Genomic DNA, 21,237 nt, shown 5'->3' with positions numbered 1-21,237 from the left:
CTAATACCAGGACTTTTGACAATATGCCTGATACCAACATTTTTATCGATATCAGGGCTTTATATGCCTAGTATCTGCCACTGTTTTTGATACCAGGACTTTTGATGGTATGCCTGATACCAACATTTCTATCGATATCAGGGCTTTATGTGCCAACTTGTATCTACCACTATTTCTGATACCAATAATTTTAACGATATGCCTTATACCAATATTTTTGTCAATATCAGGGATTTATATGTCTGGTATCTGCCACTATTTATGATACCAAGACTTTTGATGATATGCCTGATACCAACATTTCTGTCGATATCAGGGCTTTATGCGCATATTATAACATCATTTCTTTTGAAATTTGAATTTTTTTATTGAACTGAATATTCTTGCTACATAGCTCATTACGTGATAAAATTGAAAACTAAATTATTGATAGAATACCTTCAGATTATTAACATTCTAAGGTTTTGGCAATAACTTTCCATCAGCATTCTTCAAATTAATAATATGCCCCATTTATTCCAACCTTATGGACAATGTAAGGGCCTTCCCAGTTTGTTGATAGCTTGCCAGCCCCCTTCTCTTTTGTCGCTTGAGTTACCTCTTTCAGCACTAGGTCGCCCTCTTGGAAACTTCTTTCTCTTACCTTTTTATTGAATGCCTTTTGGAGCTGTCTGTGATAAGAATCAAGCTTTATTCTTGCTTGTTCTCTTCTTTCTTCCAAGTTTAGGACCTCTGCATGCATCCCTTGGTCATTAAGCCCATTTTCAACAAGCGTTGTTCTGGACGTCGATACTACCATCTCGGCTGGAGTGACTACTTCCATACCTTAGGCCAGAGTGAATGGCAACTCCCCAGTAGCTACCCTTGGAGTTGTTCTATATGCCTATAGCATGCTGTTTAATTCATCAACCCATAACCCTTTCTTGTCCTCCAGCTTCTTTTTGATGTTATCTATAATAGTCTTATTTGTTGCTTCAGCTTGCCCATTACCTTGAGCATAAAGGTGCCGATGTGCAGTGCTTAATTTTGTATGATTCTTAAAAATCTTTCACCTTGCCATCGATGAATTGGAGCCCATTATCCGATATGATGGCATATGGTAAACCATATCAACAAACAACTCTTTCAAACAGAAATTTGATAATGTCTTGATCCTTGATATTCTACAATACTATAGCCTCTATGCATTTCGTGAAGTAGTCAGTTACAATAAGCATGAATCTTTTCCTACCTCTCCCAGGTATTAGTGGACCGACAATATTCATTCCCCATAATACAAATGGCCATGGGTTCGATACACAATGCAGCTCTTCTGCTAGAACATGAATAGCATGCCCATGCTTCTGACATTGGATACATTTCTTTGCATATCGAAGACAATCTCTTCGCATTTGTGGCCAGAAGTATCCTTGCCGCGTTATTTTGTTAGCTGAATGATTTCCATATTACCCTTTGTGCATCTCAACAATGATTAAGCTAGCTTCTGCAGACGATATACATTTTAAATGTGGTCCACCCGAGTTCTTCCAATAAACTCATTATCAATTAGCAGATATCTCTCAACCCCTGCCTTTACCTTTTTGGCCTCATTTTTATCTTCTGGTAATTCACCCTTGGACAAAAATGAAACATAGCTACTTAACCATGACGCCCCCAATGTATCGACCTCCATAACCTCTAAATGTTCAGTATCTATACTTGGTTTTTGCTGGACCCTAATGTGCAAGAGACGTCCTTCAGTATTTGTGAGTATAGCAGCGACATATGCCAAAGCATCGACATGTCGATTTTCTCCTCGATTGAGGTGATAAAATTTGATTTTGTTGAAGTTTTTGAGCTTCAATCTAACAAAACTTAAGTAATCAATCATGTTATCGCATTTTTCTGAATATCCTCCATTGATTTGGCTGACCACTAACTAAGAATCACTGAATACTGATAATTCTTTGACATTTAGCGATTTAGCCATTTCCAACCCTATTATCAATGCCTCATATTCTGCTTCATTGTTAGAAGCATGAAAACCCAGAGTAACTGTTGATTCGAGTCTCTGCTTTTCAGGGGTTATCATAATAGCTCTGATACCACACCCCTTTTGTGATGATGATCCATCCACAAAAAGTCTCCACCCATTTGTGCCAGCCTATGGATCATCTTCATCCATTACATCATCTGGTTCTTGCAAATTTAAGCAGCCATCTTCTTCAATCTTCCAATTTTCATCTTCAGAAGGAAAATTAGCTAAGAAATCTGCCAAGACTTGGCTCTTTTCTTAAACCCTATTCCAATATTCAATCCCAAACTCATCTATAAGCATTGACCACTTCGCCATTCTTCCTAACTTAGCTGTCTTGGCTAAAGTTTGCTTTAAATGAAGATTTGTCATGACAATGACTAAGTAGGATTGGAAGTAAGGTTTCAACCTTTGAGTAGAATAGAGGAGAGCTAATGCATATTTTTCCAACATCGAATATCGAGTTTCAGCCTCGAGCATGGTCTTCCACCTTTACTAGTACTGAACTAATAGCAAAGTCATATACTTCCAGATATAAAAATAAAGTCTCACCTTCCGCTGGCTTTATCAAAGTTGGCACTTCTTGAAGATACTTTTTTAATTCTGAGAATGCTAATTCACATTGTTCCTCCCATATGAATTTCATATTCTTTTTCAGCAACTTGAATAAGGGTTTGCATCGGTTAGAAGTTCTTGATATAAATTTATTCAAAACGATAATTCTTCCTGTTAACTTTTGTATCTGCTTACTGGTAGTCGGAGAAGGCATTTGTTGAAAAGCTCGAATCTAATCTAGATTAGCACCAATACCTCTCTTTGTGACTATATATCTCAGGAATTTCCATGAACTTACTCCGAATGTACATTTCTCTGGGTTGAGCTTCATGTTGAATATTCGGAACACCATATCAAGGTCTTTCACATGATCATCTGCTTTCTTAGATTTTATCACCATATCATCGATATATACTTCGACAATATGTTTGATCAAATTTCTGAACATTTTCTCCACCAACCTCTGATACGTGGCTCCTGCATTTTTTAAACCCGATGGCATTCTATGAAGCAATAAAAACCTCATTCTACAACGAATGATGTTTTTAGTTCGTCTAGTACTACCATTATAACTTGAAACTAGTATTCTGAATAGCCATCGCAAAAACTCAACAACTCGAACCCAGCTATTCAATCGACCAATTCATTAATTCTTGGCATTAGATAGTAATCATTGGGACATTCCTTATTAACATTGGTGAAATCCACATAGACTCTAACCTTGCCATTCTTCTTTGGTACAACAACAATATTTGTTATCCATTCTGAATTATCGATCTCCCTGATGATTCCACTTTCTAGCATTTTCTAAATCTCTTCTTGCACCATATTTTCATATATCGGCCTGACCCTCATATGTTTCTGATGTACTGAAATTTCTCCTTCTCTCATATTTAGCTTATGAGAACATATAAGAGGATTGATACCAAGAAGATCGGCCATCGACCAAGCAAACACATCTTTATTTGTCATCAAGAACTCTATCAAATCTTGCTTGATTTTTGAACTCATCTATGTGCCAATGAAAGTAAAACAACTTTCATTATCCTGTCCGATATTTACTTTTTGTACTTCTTCAATTGTTTTGCTTGGAACCATTTCCAATTCTGTCTTCATCTCTTAGGTGAACCTAAAATCCTCTTGTTGTTTACTTGTATCGGATTTTAGAGATGAAGATTATGTTAATTGCTAGCTGGTGCTCTCCGAGACGCCCCCAGTATCGACTTTTTTCTCTTTCACCATACCTTTGACAATAACAAAGTTACATTTTTCGGATTCTGACTGATCACCTCTTATCTCATGTAACCCATAAACCGTTGGAAATCTAATAACTTGGTAAAAAGTACTTGGAACTGCTCTCATAGCATGTACTTTCTTCCCAATATAACGTTATGATCTGAATGATGTTTGATGATTATAAATTTAGTCATAATCATCTGTGGACCAGCTCTCACTGGTAATTTAATTTCTCCAGCTGGTCTAGTAGAACTTCCATTGAAACCAAACAGATTAAAATGTGGTTCTTTCATATGCGACTTATCAAATCCGATACCCGTGAAAGCTTTCCAAAAAAGAATGTTCACTGAACTTCCACAATCGACCAACACTTTTTGCACATCATATCTTGATATCCTCAAAGTAATTAACAAAGCATTATCATGAGGTAACATTACCTTGGATAGATCATCAGGTACAAGCATGATTGATCCAGGTATGCTTGTCGATACTAGTGTAAGGCTCACCGGTATCAGCTCGATATTCACTTCTAGTACCTCTTTAACTGTCGATATCTTTCAAATCTTGTCCCTTATAATCTTTTTCTGTGGGATGACCCCTTTGTATATCATGTTGATTACTCCTAGGGGCTTATCATTCACCATAAATGTCACTGCATGCCTAGTTTTAGCTCTGAACTCCCTAAGCTTTCCATCCTTCATTAATTTGTCCACTTCTCTAATCAACTGCCGACACTTGTTTGTCTCATGATTCTTGATTTTATGAAAGTTACAGAATGGTCTATCTGCTATCTCCCGAAGCTTATACGTCGGATGTTGGAAATAAGGTTCTTTCCCCACCCTTTTTAAAATATCCTCCACAGTAGTATTAATAGCTATGTAATTGCTTGGATCTAATTCCTCTTTCAAAGATCTCTCAAACTTCTTTTTCTGTGGAGGTTGATTTTCTAATTTTGGATAAGACTCAATCGATTTTCTCTTATCTGACTTACCATAGCTCTCCTCTTGGGCAGACTTATTTGATTCAGATACCTGCAACACTGGTTAAACCGATGCTGCTAGAATACCTTCTTCAACTTGCACATCCTTCTCAGTTTTGTCATACAACTCTTTCAAAGTTTTAATATCTTTTTGAAGTAGATATTTGTGCATATCTGAACCTGGAATAAGCCATGTTTGAAATGCCATTACCACTGTCATTTTTTATTCATCTAAATGCTCTACCAGCTGCACTTCTGCCTTGAAATGTGACAAGAAGGTTTTTAGAGATTCCTTCTTTTCTTGCTTGAGTTGAAACAACACCGATACTTGCTTTGGCTTTACTCACTGATGACCATAATTCGTTAGAAACTTTTCCTAGATCTCCCTGAAGCATGATATTGATCCCGCTTGCAGAGAGCAAAACCATTTTAAGGCCTTCCCTTTCAAACTTGACAAGAAGGATTTACATAACAACAAATCTAGATAAGTTGTTCCTTGATAGATAGAAAATTGGTGTCGATACCCAAAAAAATGATCCATAGGATCCGACGCCCCATCATATTGAGTATACTTGGGAATCTTGAACTTGGGTGGAAGAGGCATCATCTCGACACTTTGATGAATAGGGTTCCTACTGACATCATTGGCCAACCTCCTTATCAATATTGATGTTTTCTCTAGAAGCTGGTCACCCAACTGCTTCTGCATCATTTCCTATATCATTTCTTGGGTGATTGGATGTGGTATTGGCATTATAGGTATCATCGATACTTTCCCAATCCTTTCGTCTTTCGTCAATGCTTTCTCTATATGGTGACTAAGGGACTTTGAACTACAAGCCTCCTCCTCTCCATCATTCGGATCTTTTAAAATCTAGCTTGGACTTGCATTCTTCATCTCTTGATTCTCTTTAATTAATAGCGCATTTTGTTTTTCAACCTCCTTCAACCGCTTCAACACTTCTCGAAGTGAAACTTCTACTTCATTGTTTTCTTCTTGATACCGCTTGCTGTTTTTTCTTTTCTTTGGAGCCATTGCGATTCAATTTTCAATCCACTACTCACTCTTCTTTCACTCACACTTAGAAAACAACATATTCGAAATCGAAGAAGAAGAAAATTTAAAATTCTCTTGTTCTCGATGCACAGTCGACACCAATGTGATGTCTAAGAACAATCAATCTTAATTGTTCTAAGATCACTCGAATTAATGCTCGTAATTGAAGATGAATGGTGAAAATGTAGTTTGAATGATTAAAGAAGATTGATTTTGGAATCAAAGAACTTTATTCAATGAAGAAGTTATTACACACTCATGACCTAGCTCTCGATACTCACTCTATGTTTTTAGAAAATGAAAGTGATTCTTCCTTTTCTGGTCTTGTTTCCTTCTTGATCTTATCTTTATATAGAGTTCCCATCTCCAATCACTGATCAACACATGTCCATTGTCTTTCTCCTTCCTTTCCCGCTCAATACCTGCAAATGTTTGAAATAACCACAAAATATACCGAGATATTGACCCTTATGTCAATATCTCAAGCTTTGAAATATCAGATAAAATGCCTAGAGGCACGATATTTTCCCACTACATAAATCAAGAGATTAGTTGTGATCATCAACTAATCAAGGATTGCTCTTGTAAATCTTTAAATAACCTCCCCCACTTTTAAGAAAGGGGGAGGAGAAGCAAAAAATGGATCTCAACTTTTGTAATTGGAAGTCAAACATGATTAACAAATATCAGTGTGGATGTAGGCATCTTTTTTAGGCCGAACCACAATAAAAATCCATGTCTTGTTCTCTTTACTTTTCATTCTATATTACTTATTGTTGGTGTTAACAGGTCATGATCATCGACATATTGTTCGGGACTGATTAAATTTGGTCATGATAGTAATTGATTAAGTGTGGTTGAGTTTTTGTTGTGGAATACCACACAATGCTAAACGTTTTGTCAAATATCATGTAGCCAAAGGCTACTCAAAATCAAAACAAACCATCATGTTTCGTACCAGTCTTTGAACTTTCCAGAAATCAAATGGAGTATTAACAAGTCAACAACCTTAAATGTTTTGGATCTATAGATTAACTAATAACTAACTAAAATTAAGACAAAGTGCTAAGGCCTTTAGGACCCATTAACAATCAACATAGAATGAAATCAACTAGCTTACTGTTTGCCGTTTCTAGGATTGGGGGGAGCGGTGGGGGCATAGGAATGAGTTCGAGTTAGAATTTATATAGCAATCAGTTTTCAAGATTTTGAACTGAATGTCGAATTCCACCGGATATTTTGGTTTTTAAAAAAACCAGAAAATACAACATAGGGTCGAAATATTAATCATTTCGAAATCTTGTTGAAATCAAAATTTGACATGGGTCGAAATATTGTCAATTTCAGTTTTTGGATTTGTCGGAATTCCGAGAATTCCAAAATCCCGAACTATGATAGCAATATGTATATTGGATATATAGGCCCGAATTTAGATCTATAGTTGTGAGAGAAGAAAGAGACAGGACTTGCGCCATTCAGTTGTGCATGATGAAGGGGTGTGCGCCCCTAGACGGTTCACAACAAGTTCTATAGATTTGTTTCTATAAATGCAGACGCCACATCTTTAGAAACTACTACAGACGATTGTGTACTTGTGTGTGCCTATATAAATCTCTATAACATAACCCTAATTATCCATCAAACAATAAAACCTCTTTCTTCTCCCATGGACGTAGGTTGCCGCAATGGCACCGAACTACTATAAATCTTGTGTTTTGTCTATTTAATTAGTTGTTGTGTTCTACATGGTATCAGAGCAGAGCGTTTAATCTCTTCTCTCAATCAACCTTAACTAACTTAAACCAAAAACCATGACAGATTCAAATCCAAATCCAAAGTCTGTTGTAACAATAGAGACTGAATCTAATCTCGGTTGGAAACTATCATCAATTCTTTTGAATGGAACAAACTATATACCTTGGTCTAGGGCTGTTTCATTATCTCTGGGTGGCAAAAGAAAACTAGGGTTCATTAACGGTGCAAATGAGTCTCTGCCATTAATGATGTCGAATATAAGAATTGGGTGTCCAATGATCAACTTGTTCGATCATGGTTACTCAATTCGATGGAGTCAAATATTGCTGGAATTTTTACTTTATCTGATTCTGCAAAGGAGATGTGGGATTCAATTGAAGATTTATACGGAAACCAGAACAATTCTGCTAGTGTGTTTGAACTTCAACTTGCAATCGATGCTTCGCAACAAGGTGAGAAGCCTTTTACAGAACACCTTGGGAATCTTAAAAATTTGGGGATGAGTTAAGCATATATCGTCCACACACCACTAATGCTAATACTCTTTTGAAATGGGCTGAAGAAGATAAAATCTTCACATTATTTCATAGTCTTAAACCAGAATATGAATATCTGGAAAGCAATATTCTAATGGAAAGCACTCTTCCTTCACTTGCTGCTGTTTGTGCAACTATTCAAAGAGAGGAAACAAGGAAGAAAACCATGAACTCTGAGTTGAAGTCTTCAATCTCTAAATCTACTGTACTACTTGCAGAAAACGATTTTCGAAAGAAGTCACAGGGATTCGAAAAACGTAAGGGCGCGGTTCATCTTAAGGGAAAAAGGGAACCATCTCACTGTGATCATTGTGGTAAACACTGGCACACCAAGGACCGTTGTTGGGAATTACATCCGCACCTTAAAAGGAAATTGTCCAAGAAAAATCATGTTGCAGTGGCCAAGACATCAATTTTCAACTCAGATATTAGTCATCAGTTGAGTCAAATTCTCCAACAACTCACTAAGTCCATACCATCTAGCAAAGGTCAGTATGCCTCAACTCCTGTGTTAGGTATTTTACATGCCTATTTCACTATACCAGAAAATTGTAATTCATGGATAATTGATTCGGGGGCTATTGATCATATGGCTAATTGCCCTTTCTCTGTCCATAATTTTGTGTCTAAGACAGAAAAACATAATATCTCCATGGCAAATGGATCCACTGTCCCCATTCTAGGTAGTGGTCAAGTAGATTTTTTTAATCAAAGTCCTAATAGTGATGCTCTTACTTGTTGTTCCTACCTTCCTAGTTCAACTTCTATGTGTTGGAAAAATTACAAATTTCTTAAATTGTGATGTCACTTTTTCTCCTAACTCTGTCATTTTTCAGGATCGAAAGTCGAAGAGGACAATTGGTGAAAGAATTTATTCCAATGGGCTTTATTTGCTAAATTCGCATAAGAAAGCGTGTCAAGCTAGTGACTTAGTTGAGAGTCGCATTTTGCATAAAAGACTTGGGCATTCATCTAGTCGTGTCCTGTCAAATTTGTTTCCGCTTGTTTCTATAAACTTTGATGATGTTTGTGATGTTTGTTAATTTTCTAAACAAACTCGTTTACCTTTTCCAAACTCACATACTATGTATAATAATTTGTTTGAGTTAATCCACTTTGATTTATGGGGATCTGCTCCTGTTAATTCGTATGATGGCTATAAGTATTTTGTGTTGTTTATTGATGATAAATCTCATGCTACATGGTTATATTTGTTGAAATCGAAGACTGAGGTTGTGACTGTTTTCAAAGATTTTCATAATCTTGTTACTAATCAGTTTGGTGCTAAAATCAAGATGTTTAGATTTGACAATGGCCCCGTGTTTTCTAAAGGCATGTTACCTGAGTACCTTCGTAGCCAGGGGATAATTCATCAAACTAGCTGTGTTGGCACACCTCAGCAGAATGGTGTGGCTGAAAGAAAAAACAGACATCTTTTAGAGATCATTCGTGCTTTTATGTTAGGCATGAATATTCCTAAGCAATACTGGTCGCATGGCATCTTAATTGCTACATATCTGATTAATTGTCTTCCCAGTCGGGTTCTTGGTTTTAAGTCACCATTGGAAGTGCTCAAATATAGGCCACTGGATCTCTCTCATCTGTGAGTTTGTGTGTGTGTGTGTGTTATGTGCATCAACAAGTTATTCATCGAGATAAATCCGATGCTCGGGCTAGTCGATGTATTTTTTTTGGTTATTCTACCACATAGAAAGGCTACATATGTTACAATCCGACGGCAATAAAACTAGTTGTCTCTCGTGATGTACGATTTGTAGAATCTGAAGCTTTCTTTCAAGCTCTAGCTGTGCCTGGGAATCGGTCCCAGGGGGAGTGTTTGGCAGATTTGGCACCTTTCCCAGTAGTTGGTGAAGGTATGGTTCCTGCCACAGAAGTTCTTGAACCTATTGCAGAAGTTATTGGCACATGTACTACTGAAGACGTTGCACAGATAGAGGCGTGCACCCTCACCAAACGAGCAACTAAGGGGCGCGCTCCCCCTTACTGTAGAAGTTCCTGATTCTGATTCTCTTGTTGGGCCTATTCAGACTGAGGAGCGTGTGCCCTCACCCACTGCACAACTAAGGTGTGTGTGCCCTCCACCGGAGCTTCAAGCTCCTCCAGTTCCTCGACAACCTAAATGAGAGAGAGACGACTTCCAATAACTCTCAAGGATTACTATAAATCTGATAGAGAACGACATCTATCCTCCAGTGATTCATCAATTTTTTTATTCATTACATGATGTTTCATATCCTCTACAAGAGTATATAACGTATGCCTATATTACTTCATCTCATCATGCTTTCTTGAGTACAGTCGATGATGTGCAAGAACCAAAGAACTTTATAGAAGCTAATTCTCATCCAGTATGGAGAAAAGCGATGCAAGAAGAACTTCGTGATCTAGACGAAATTAAACTTGGGAGATTATTATGCTAAATTACGGAAAGAAAACAGTTGATTGTCATTGGGTGTTCAGAAACAAGTTCAACAGTGATGGTTCTTTAGAGAGGCCTAAAGCTCAACTCATTGCAAGGGGATTCACCCAAACATATAGTCATGACTACAAGGAGACTTTTGCACCAGTTGCTAAGATGAACACGTTTAGAGTTCTTGTATCTCTAGCTGTAAATCAAGGCTGGAAATTGTTTCAGATGGATGTTAAAAATGTCTTCTTATACGGCGATCTTAAAGAAGAAGGGTATATGAGCATCCCACCTGGACATCCGAAGGAGGCTAAGGTTGGATTAGTATGCAAGTTAAAAAAGACTATCTATGGACTTAAACAATCTCCACGAGCAGGGTATATATGCCAAGCTCAATTCAGTTCTAGTCATAACCGGTCTTAAGCGGAGTGATGCTGATCCTTCATTATTTGTTAAGTCTAGCAGGTCAGGCTTGGTTGTTGTTCTTATTTATGTTGATGACATAGTTATTACAGGTAATGACCATATCGAAATTTCTAAGCTCAAGGATCTACTGCACAATAAATTCGCCATCAAGGATTTGGGTATTATGAAGTATTTTCTTGGGATCGAAATTGCCTATTCAAAAAGGGACATATTTTTTAATCAAAGAAAGTATATGTTGGATCTTTTGCGTGAAGCATGAAAGCTGGGGGTAAAACCATCTGATTCTCCAACTGACAGTGGAGTCAAGTTGGACAACACCGGTGATCTTCTTACTGACACTGGTGAGTATCAACAATTAGTTGGTAAACTAATATATTTAACTATTATCCGACCAGATATTTCTTATGCAGTAAGTTTGTTAGTCGCTTTATACACGCTCCAAGGACCCAACATATGAATGTAGTTTCTAGAATACTGCAATATTTGAAAGGATCGCTAGGCAAAGGTATTTGAATGCGGAAAAATGGGCATACATCTATTACTGCCTATACAGATGCTGATTGGGCAGGATGTCCAGTTGATCGGCGGTCTACTTCTCATTATTGTACCTTTGTTGGAGATAATTTGGTCACTTGGAAGAGCAAGAAACAAAATATGGTGGCTCGTTCTAGTGCTGAAATTGAGTATAGGGCTATGACTTCCACCACCGCTGAAATTATATGGTCAGCGAGCCCTTCCGGATTTATGTTTTGGTTTGCATCTGCCAACTACACTTTACTGTGATGATCAAGCTGTTATGCACATTGCTGCAAATCCGGTGTTCCATGAAAGAACTAAGCATATTGAAGTTGACTGTCATTTTGTGCGTGAAAAAGTACAGTCCAACATTGTTGTTATGCACCTCCTTTGTTCGCAGTGCTTGCAGACATTTTTAGTTACCAAGGGACTTCCAGCATCAAAATTCCATGATATACTCTCCAAGTTGGGCTCGCTGGATATCTTCGCACCAACTTGAGGGGAGTGTGGGAGAAGAAAGAGAGCAGTCGCCTTTTTCGGTTGTGCATGATGAAGGAGCGCGGCGCCTAGTCGGGCCTCACAACAAGTTTGATAGATTTGTTTCTATAAGTGCAGACGCCATATCTTTAGAAACTACTACGAGGGCGATCGTACCTGTGTTGTACCTATATAAATCTCTGTAACCAAACCCTAATTATCCATCAAAAAATAAAACTTCTTTCTTCTCCCATGGACGTAGGTTGCCCCAATGGCACTGAACCACTATAAATTTTATGTTTTGTTTATTTAATTAGTTGTTGTGTTCTACAATAGTATTAGTTAATTTCTGGATAGGCTCGAGTATGGATCTATAGATTAGGTAATTTTGCCATCATTAGTAATACACTCCTAAACACACTGGCAAGGACTTATATTCCATTAGAACCGCTCAAAAACTTTGGAAGTTGTTCATTTACGTGATTCTCTAAATGCAAAGTACTTCTTTTCTGTGCGTGCGCCTCCCGACTAAGGCCACAATCAGTTGAGCCTAAAATCATTGCCCTAAAAGTCGTGAATACATTAGGTTTATTTCATATTTCCATGATCAAATTGCAGAGGTACCATGGTGCTTGATGCAAAGATGGAACAGAGCAATCAGGCAGATCAATGGCTTTAGAATCTCACACTTTCAGAGAAGGGAACATTGCTGCGGAGTGGCGGACGCAACAGTCAAGCTGCGTGCACAATTGCTAGCCTAAAGAGGCGACTATCTTGAGTTGTAGTACTAGGCCGGATTTTGTTAAACGCGTGGAATGCCCCTCATAGAACATATATACTATAGGTTTTCTTAAGTATGTTATTGAGCCATGTTCTAAATGGTTTCAGTGTTTCCCGAGACAGTACCAATTTAACGTCTAGTGCTGGACGTTCCAGTATAGTATAAGTCGACAGTATCTAATTACACTTGCGTGATTGGCTTAATTTGCAACTCAAAAAACATTCGATGGAGTAGGCAATAGACTAGATATTCAGCTTTTCCTGTTTCTGTTCTCCGTCCATTCGAATTCTAAGAGCTAGAAAGGCATGAAACTTGTTTGAGCTTTACTTCAAATCACCGACCAAATGAACTGCGAAAAGACCACGCCATTTGTCAATGGAATATATCCTTGCTATTCAAATGATACTTGTTGTCTTTCTTTGTTCCTATCTTGAAGCTAAACAGTTGTACTTATCACTAAACACTTCCTAGTTCCTACAGTCAATCTCATTTGTCCATTTTCGATCAGTTTAACAGTTTTTTTTAGGCAGTAATACAGTTTTTTTGGGCAGCTACTAGACCAATCAAAAACTGAGGCCTTGTGGACAGCAAACAATTGCCTGTACACAAACTTATTCTGTTGTTAAAATTGTTGAAAATCCATTCTAAATAGTACGAATTGATTAGTAACTGTCATGGAAACACACGTGCGTCACCTCTATTATTTTCGGTTTTGTAGTGACCACTGAAATGACTTCATATGCCAATGCCGCTAGAGCCCCATGCACATAAGCACATTTATTCTTCAATCAAGCCTCCATACTGTCGTATAAAGGATTTCCATTCACAGATTCACTTGATTTTAGGGAATGGAACTTACATAAAATAAAATAGGTTCTTTTAATGATGCTATTGATGTGTGGTTACCATCTAATCAGGAGACATGATAAGTATCTCCTTATGGATGACCCTAAACGGCTAAACATGGTAAAGAAGTCTCTAATTTTTTTTGGTGAAGTAAAGTAGTCTCTAATTAATTATCGTGGTGAGGTTGATTTGCATTAATTGAACTGTAACTCTAGGCGTACGTCTCTACTAAGCTGAAATATACTCCGGCGGGTATGTTGATACAAATCAATAGTGATATGCCCATGCACTTGTATCGATTATGTCAAACAGCCTTGCATCGGATTTTTCAAGTCTGTTCAAATATATGCTCTCGAAGGGTCGAACACAAAAATTCAAAATGCAAAGCCTTAAACAGAAACGTAGGAATGTAGGATCCGTAACAAAACATGGACTGTACTATGCGATTATGAGCATCTACTGAAGAACACTACTTTACATGACCTATGATGGATGTTGAATTTTAGTCTTGGTGAAAGCCAACGGAGCCATGAGTTCACCACACGGCATAGTTGAGACTCACAAATTAAAAGCAGAAAGTTTCTAGCCATCATTCTTGGCCCACTAGGCTACTACCACTTGCATCGGTTGAGATTAATTGTGCCAATTGATAGAATTATATGCATGACTTTATCGACATGTGTTTTTGTCAGTTGTCACTATTCACTTCACAATTAACCGACGACTAGGTTTAAGTTTAAAAGTTCTCGTGCTAGACAAAATCATTAGTAGAATCACTATAATGTCATAGCGTGTTTAGTTTTCTGATGAAAATGGCCTCTCATGATAGAGAACAACGTCATGACCTGAGCTTCATGACAAATAGAAATATAGAATAGACTATAAAGTATAAAGAACAACGTCATGGACACTAAGACTTCCGTTATTAAGAGTGATAGAAACGTAAAGACTCAGGTATTGATCATGATGCTGATCGAAAAAACAAAAGTTGTTGATCATGATGGTATAGTACCAGATGATTTCACCTCGCGATCTTCACTCAGACAAACTTAGAAACTGATGGTTCTGGTCAGCTATTTTTTTTGAAGTTGGTTCCAATCATCTAATCTGATTTCTAACATGAACCTATTCAATCAGATTTTTCAGTGAAATTTTTTAAGACATCAAACAATATAATACAGGCTAAAGTCTTATTAAGAACTCATTTTCTTTTTTTAAATTAACCGGAACTCAAGTTAAAAAGCAAAAAACAAACGCGCCCAACTCACGTACTGTCATAGTCATTAAGTTTGGCCATCCATTTTTTGAGTCAAATAATTAGCAAACCATAGTACTGACCAGAGACACAATAATTCCACTTATATTTCTCTTAGTTTGAGTTTTTTGTGGGCACAACTTTGTTAAGCATCTCTCAAAACTTCATAAAGAGATCCAAAAAAAGCTCATTAGTGCAAATTATCTTCCGCATAATATAGACATACTTGATTGCGGTTTTAATTTTAAACCATTGGACGCAAAAAAGTTCTCACGAATTCAATGAATATAACTACGTGGGATTTAAGGATACCCTGGATCCAAAAAACAATTCTCTCGAGTAAACTTTTTCTTTTGAACTTGCCATTACATATATTTAATTCAATTACTTTTTCTTGATAGCTTTGCTCTTCCTAATTGATTCTTGAAGTGGAGGTTGTCGTAATGTTGTTGGTAGTTGTGGAGAATCAAAATTGATCATTTTTCTATAAATCAAATTATTTTCGTGGTGGGACAAAAATATCATTAGGATAACAATATTTAATGAGTAAAATAAAACAAATTAAGATTCAAGATAACCACATTAAAGATTAATTGTGGGGTTCTCTACTAGAAGAATGTCCATTTAAAATGCTTAGCAAAGACATGAACTTAAATGTTATGTGTGAATGTATCGCCATCTATTAAGACCGAAATCAAATTAAAAATCACTGTCTGTATCCTGTAATTAATTCTGCGGGAGGTAATTATATCAAGCAATGAAAATCAGCTACAAACATAAATTACCTGCTACACAGAGAATCTTCCTAAAAAAATCAGCCCAACTTAAAATGTTTAACTTTGTCCAAAATTGTTTTGAAATTTGAAAATTTTGGACCGTTGGATAATTTTATAACACTGTAACTAATTTTTTTTTTTAAGGATGATCTATATTGTGGGAAGAACATCTCTACCAAAAATCAATTTATAATTTACAAAAAATTTGGACCGTTAGATGAAAAGTACAAAAATGAACACTAATTTTTATATGGTTAGACATATCCAAATGTTATAATTTTTTGTGAGAATGATCTTCATGGTGGGGGAATCATCTCCACAAAAAACCAGACCTTAATTAATTTATATATTGAAAATGTGGCTATAATGTGTGCATATATAAGAATTAGTACACTAGCACGTGTCTACACCACGTGTGCGGTCAGCTTTTTCAGTCAGTGGCATTATCATAGTTGTTTACAAAACTGATGGCAATGTGCTAAATTACATGTGGGGTAAGCTGGTTTGGGCCGAGCAACCACAAAAATCCAAGTTTAGTGACAATCTCGAAGTTTTTTGAAAAACTAATAGCAATTTGCTAAAATGAGAGAGAAATGTCTGAATTTCACAATAAAAATTGACGGTTTTACCCCTCCCTCACCTATAATATTACATAATATCATTTTGACCTTAATCATAATAATTGAACCCATATAAAGGTATAACCGGAAAGATCCACTGTTCACCGAGCTATTCTCTTTAAAAAAGTTAGATGTGGCTCTATCCCTCCCATATATATATATATATATATGCCGAACATACATGTTGACTGAATTTACTGGGTGATTTGGAGTACATGGACTGTAGGGACACTGGAGATTCCAACTGAGAACCATTTTGCAATGAGTCATGAGTGGATGGAGCTCAGCTGCCCAGGAACCTTATGTATGATCCTAGACTTTTAAACGGCCCTTTAAATGCCCGACTACCGTAGTCCCTATACATCTCAACAAATTTCGTTTCCTAGAACAGCTTCAAGGGACCTAATGACCTGATGTAGTACAAGTATATTTCGAAGTAGGGCTGGTCATTGAGCCGACCTGCACAAAAGTATGAGTCAAGCTTGAGCTTAATTTAAGCTCAAATTTAATCTCGAGTAGCTCATGAGTTATTCTCATTCTAGCTTTCGAGTTTGAGTAGCTTCGTGAGCTACTCATTTTATAAGTCCATACCCATTTTATAACATATACCCGTTTTAATGTTTTATACTTTTTTTTTTTTCAAGTTTGAGTTCAAACGAGCATAACTGAGCTTGAGTTCAACCCAAGCTCGTGAAGGTAAACGAGTTGAGCCGAGTCAAGCTCGAGCTATTAGTACAACTGGACGAGTCGAGCTTGAGCCCAATATTAAACTCTCGGAGTGGAGCTTGAGCATGGCAAAACTCAACTCATGACCCGCCCTATTTCAAAGTACTCGATCTACCGGAGTACTGGTTCTTATGGGTTATGAAAAAGATCAAGGTAAAGTCATTTTTAGAGTAAATGCTAGGCAGATTGAGAATGTTGTAGAATTATATGAATACAAATAGTCTATGCCTTGGTGGAGGGTGTGAAACACTGAACCCTCCTTGATAGTTGATACTACGTATGGTTAAAGAGAAAAACTCCCTTAAACCAGGGACATACACATGTATTTTGGTCATCTGTGCATTTACCAGAATATGGAAATGGCATTCACTCCTTACTCTGCTCCTAAATTCTGTTAACAGGGACTCTGGTTAGGAGTTACATGTGCGCTTTTTGTACAATCCTTCTTCCTTCTAATCATAACCATACGGACTGACTGGGATGAAGAAGTGAGAAAACCGTTTGACACTTTGACTGTCCTTAGTTCATCAGCAATTCAAATTTACTTGCTACTATCTTTCTTGTTCAGGCGAAGAAGACTATGGATAGAGTTTACAATGCCGGTCCTCCGTGTAGATCTAGAACAATGATGACAAACTCTTACTGGTGAATTAATATTCTTAACAGTTGGGCATATATATCATATAATATGCAGGTCAAAATATGAGTACCTGAGGAAGACAAATCAACTGCATTTTGAGAAATATTTCTACTATATTCCTACTAATCCTAGTCGCAGTTAAATGATGTCAAGTTGTCAACTGGACCCGACTTTCCAAAGTACATGAATAATGTATGCATTTCCCTTCTCATTTTCTTCTTGTTCTCCCTTTCTCCCGTTAATAGTATGTTATCATCGTTTTGCTATTAGGCTTGTTGCATGATTGGCTCTGTACTGGAAGTCTATAACAAACTCTCAAGTTCTGCGTACTATATTGACGAAGAAACTAATATGTAATTAAGTGAACTTCGCAGGTATAATTATGGACCCTATAATATAATTATTCTACTCATTGGTATTAAAAATTCGGAGTGAAGGCATATATGCTGAAAATTCACTAGCAAATTGATACATTGAGTTCCTTCATTGCCTGTAGCCCTGTACTACTTGCAGGTGTTCTCCCTGGAATTGATCAAGGCACATCTTCATCGAAGTATTTTTAAGTGATAAAACTAGATGCCTACATGGTTGAAAGTGTTGAGTTGCTTAGTTTGACTGTTGTGACCTCTAACGGTCAAAATCCAATCCACTAATACCATCATTCCTAGTAAGAAAGTAAAATCAAGTGTCAAAGATAGGAAAATTTTCATACTGGAACCAGTTTATGTAGTTTTTTCTTACTAAAATCCTTATTTTATGCTTGTGTTAGTTTGATAACTAATCCCATATACAAGGAGTCAAAGACCAATAATAGTCCGTAAAGTTTTACAACAATCAGAACTGCAAAAAATTAGATATTTTCTTGAGTGGATGACGTTCATGAAAGCTTTGGATGACTTGAAATTTGGTTTGAGCTGCACCACCACTACCAACACTCTCGTTTTGCCTCTTTAGTACCCAAAAACACAGCTCATCTAGTATTCCTCCTATTATCCATAACCAAGAGATCGTTAAGCCAAGGGGTGTGAACAAGATAAGAAATGCAACTCACAAGTCCAACACCACTCCAAAGAAACAACCTTCAGTGGCTGAGATGGAAAGAGCAATTGGCGCCGGCATATTCCGCGATAGAGATCCTAAGCTACGTCACACGTAGTCACGGAAAGTGTTTAGTTTTAAGAAGTAACAAAATGTATAAAATTATTGTCAGCCACTTTTCTTCCACTTCGCACCAAATGTCAATATTTTCTCATATATATGACCTTGGTTCTCTGTCTTAATTTCTAAAATTTAGATATTAGGATTTTTTGAGTAAGGTTGACAAAAATTTAGACCCCACGAAGTAGGCACATCCAGGTTAGGTGCATCAGGAGTTAGGAGCGTCCACCACTAAGAAATAATAGTGAAGGCTTCAACTAATCAGCTGGTACCTTTGAAAAGGGTATGGCTGTAAACACATTTAATAAACCACAGATGAAGAAGTGATGAATCAATCAGTTAAGAAGGATCATTAGTTCATCCCAATTCTTTTACATGTTCTGTTTTCACACCATCATAATATTGAAAAAAAAAAAATCTTAAAGAAAGTACACATTGACTTAGGAGTTAGGAGTGCATGCTAATATCAGTAAATCTTGGATCTGGATCGTAATGACGACTATACGATTAGGAGTTATAATGCTCTAAATTAAAATATCATATCCATGACAGCGCTTTGTTACTAGCTTTCACTACTTTTCGGATTTGGTTTTCAACTGGACAAGAATCATCGACAACCAGTGGTAATGTGTTTTTTTGTAGTGATGTATAATCTGTGAGGCTCTCACTCATACTATTTTTCAATGACATGAAGAGACAGTACCAAATTGTAACACAACTCTATTTTACCTTATATATAATATAACACTTTTTACTGATTAAAAAAAAAATCACTTAAGTACGTGAAAGCATTTATTGGTAGCTTGACATATTAGAGGATTATTAACATTTAATCGAAAGATGTCCCTTTCTCTACTGCCGAAAGATAGATAATGTCCATGTCTCAGTCCATGAATTCATCAATTATCGAATGTTATCTCAACTTCTAACTTGATCGATTGCAGAAAAGATTTAGAACACTCCAATGTAGGATGGGGCCAATGCATTACTCGGAAGTTACATCCTATATGAGACCATCTATTCTCCAGTTTGTCTTCTCATTAGTCTGCAATTTTTTTTTTCTTTTAGGTAAAGCCTTACTAGGCTGTATTTTTTTTTTTTTTTTTGGGTAAAGTATTAGGCTGTATTTTTATTATTTTGGTAACTAGTATTAGGCTGTATTTGTTTTGTATTCATATAGCAAAAGAGAACCTAATGACATAAATATCTTGGGAAGAAAAATAACAGTTTCTGTGGGTGCAGCTCTTTTGCACAATTGCCGTCTTCTTCAAAAAGTTTTCGGCTTTTAGCTGGTTGAGTGCGTGCTGAAAAGTGTCTACGTATCTACGTGGTATGTGATATCAGAGCCTATTTCGCAGTCACGAGTATTAGTCGCAAACTCACAATGCCGCATTGCATCTCGGCAAATGTGTTTTTTTAGCCACGTAATTTTCCTTTGATCACTGACTCATTGTACACAATTCAACGATTTCAACAGTGCTCTGCACTCAAAGCATTAAGCGTGCACCAACGTGCATATAAAAATTAGACCACATACTCTCAAAAGTCAAAATCCATGCATAGCTGTAGTGAATCAGCAATAACCACTGCTTCACGTGATTTCTATCAGATTGGGAATTTGGGTGACGAGCTCTTAAAAAGTTCAGGGGAGTGCATCTCTTAAAAGTTAAAATAATGTGTAGAGAATTCGAGATGATGCTGAATTTCATATTTTTAGAATTTGAAGACCAATAAGAAAAAAACAATATGAAACTCGACATATTGAAAGCATCTCAAATATTGATAGCGAAAATAAAAAATAATAATAAAATAAAATCTTAAGGGCACATAACAATTAATTAAAACAGGAAGAAAGATATGCATAACAATTCTCATTGTCACCACCATCTCTGCCTAGGAGATTAACCAAAAGCACACTAATTTTTTGGCATCGGTGATGCAAAACAGTTTCGATCCCCCGCAGAATCAATAGTGTGCAGATGAAAAAGTTTAACAATATTGTTCACACAAGATTAAAAAAAATGTCAACGAGCACTCCCTAGATCAAAACGTTAAAACTCAATATTCAACAACTGTGATCAGTGAACAAATTTGTTCTCCTTCACCTAACAGCTTAATAATAATGTAGGTCCCTCTCTATTGATAGAGATTCAAGTCAACGGTGTGTGTTCCTATTATGTATCAAAGTTGTCGAGACTTGATAATTAATTAGGTGTAAATGTATCATTGCTTATGAAAGAATCAAAGTTTTGTAACCATCTATTTGTCTCAAAATAATAATAGATAGAAATGTTACATTAGAGAAAGAGAAGCTACACTGGTACTTCCAAAGTTCCAAATGCCAGCTTGTTATGCACTGGCATTTACTTCTCATTCTTCTTCTTTAATGCCAACAAAGTGGGGATATATTATCTCTTCATTCTCAAGTATCTTGAGCTGGTATTATAATGTTCACT

This window comes from Coptis chinensis, chromosome 8 (genome assembly GCF_015680905.1).
Source record: "Coptis chinensis isolate HL-2020 chromosome 8, ASM1568090v1, whole genome shotgun sequence".
Lineage (NCBI taxonomy): Eukaryota > Viridiplantae > Streptophyta > Magnoliopsida > Ranunculales > Ranunculaceae > Coptis > Coptis chinensis.
The sequence above is the reverse complement of the archived record's forward strand: the minus strand, read 5'-3'. Positions refer to the sequence as shown.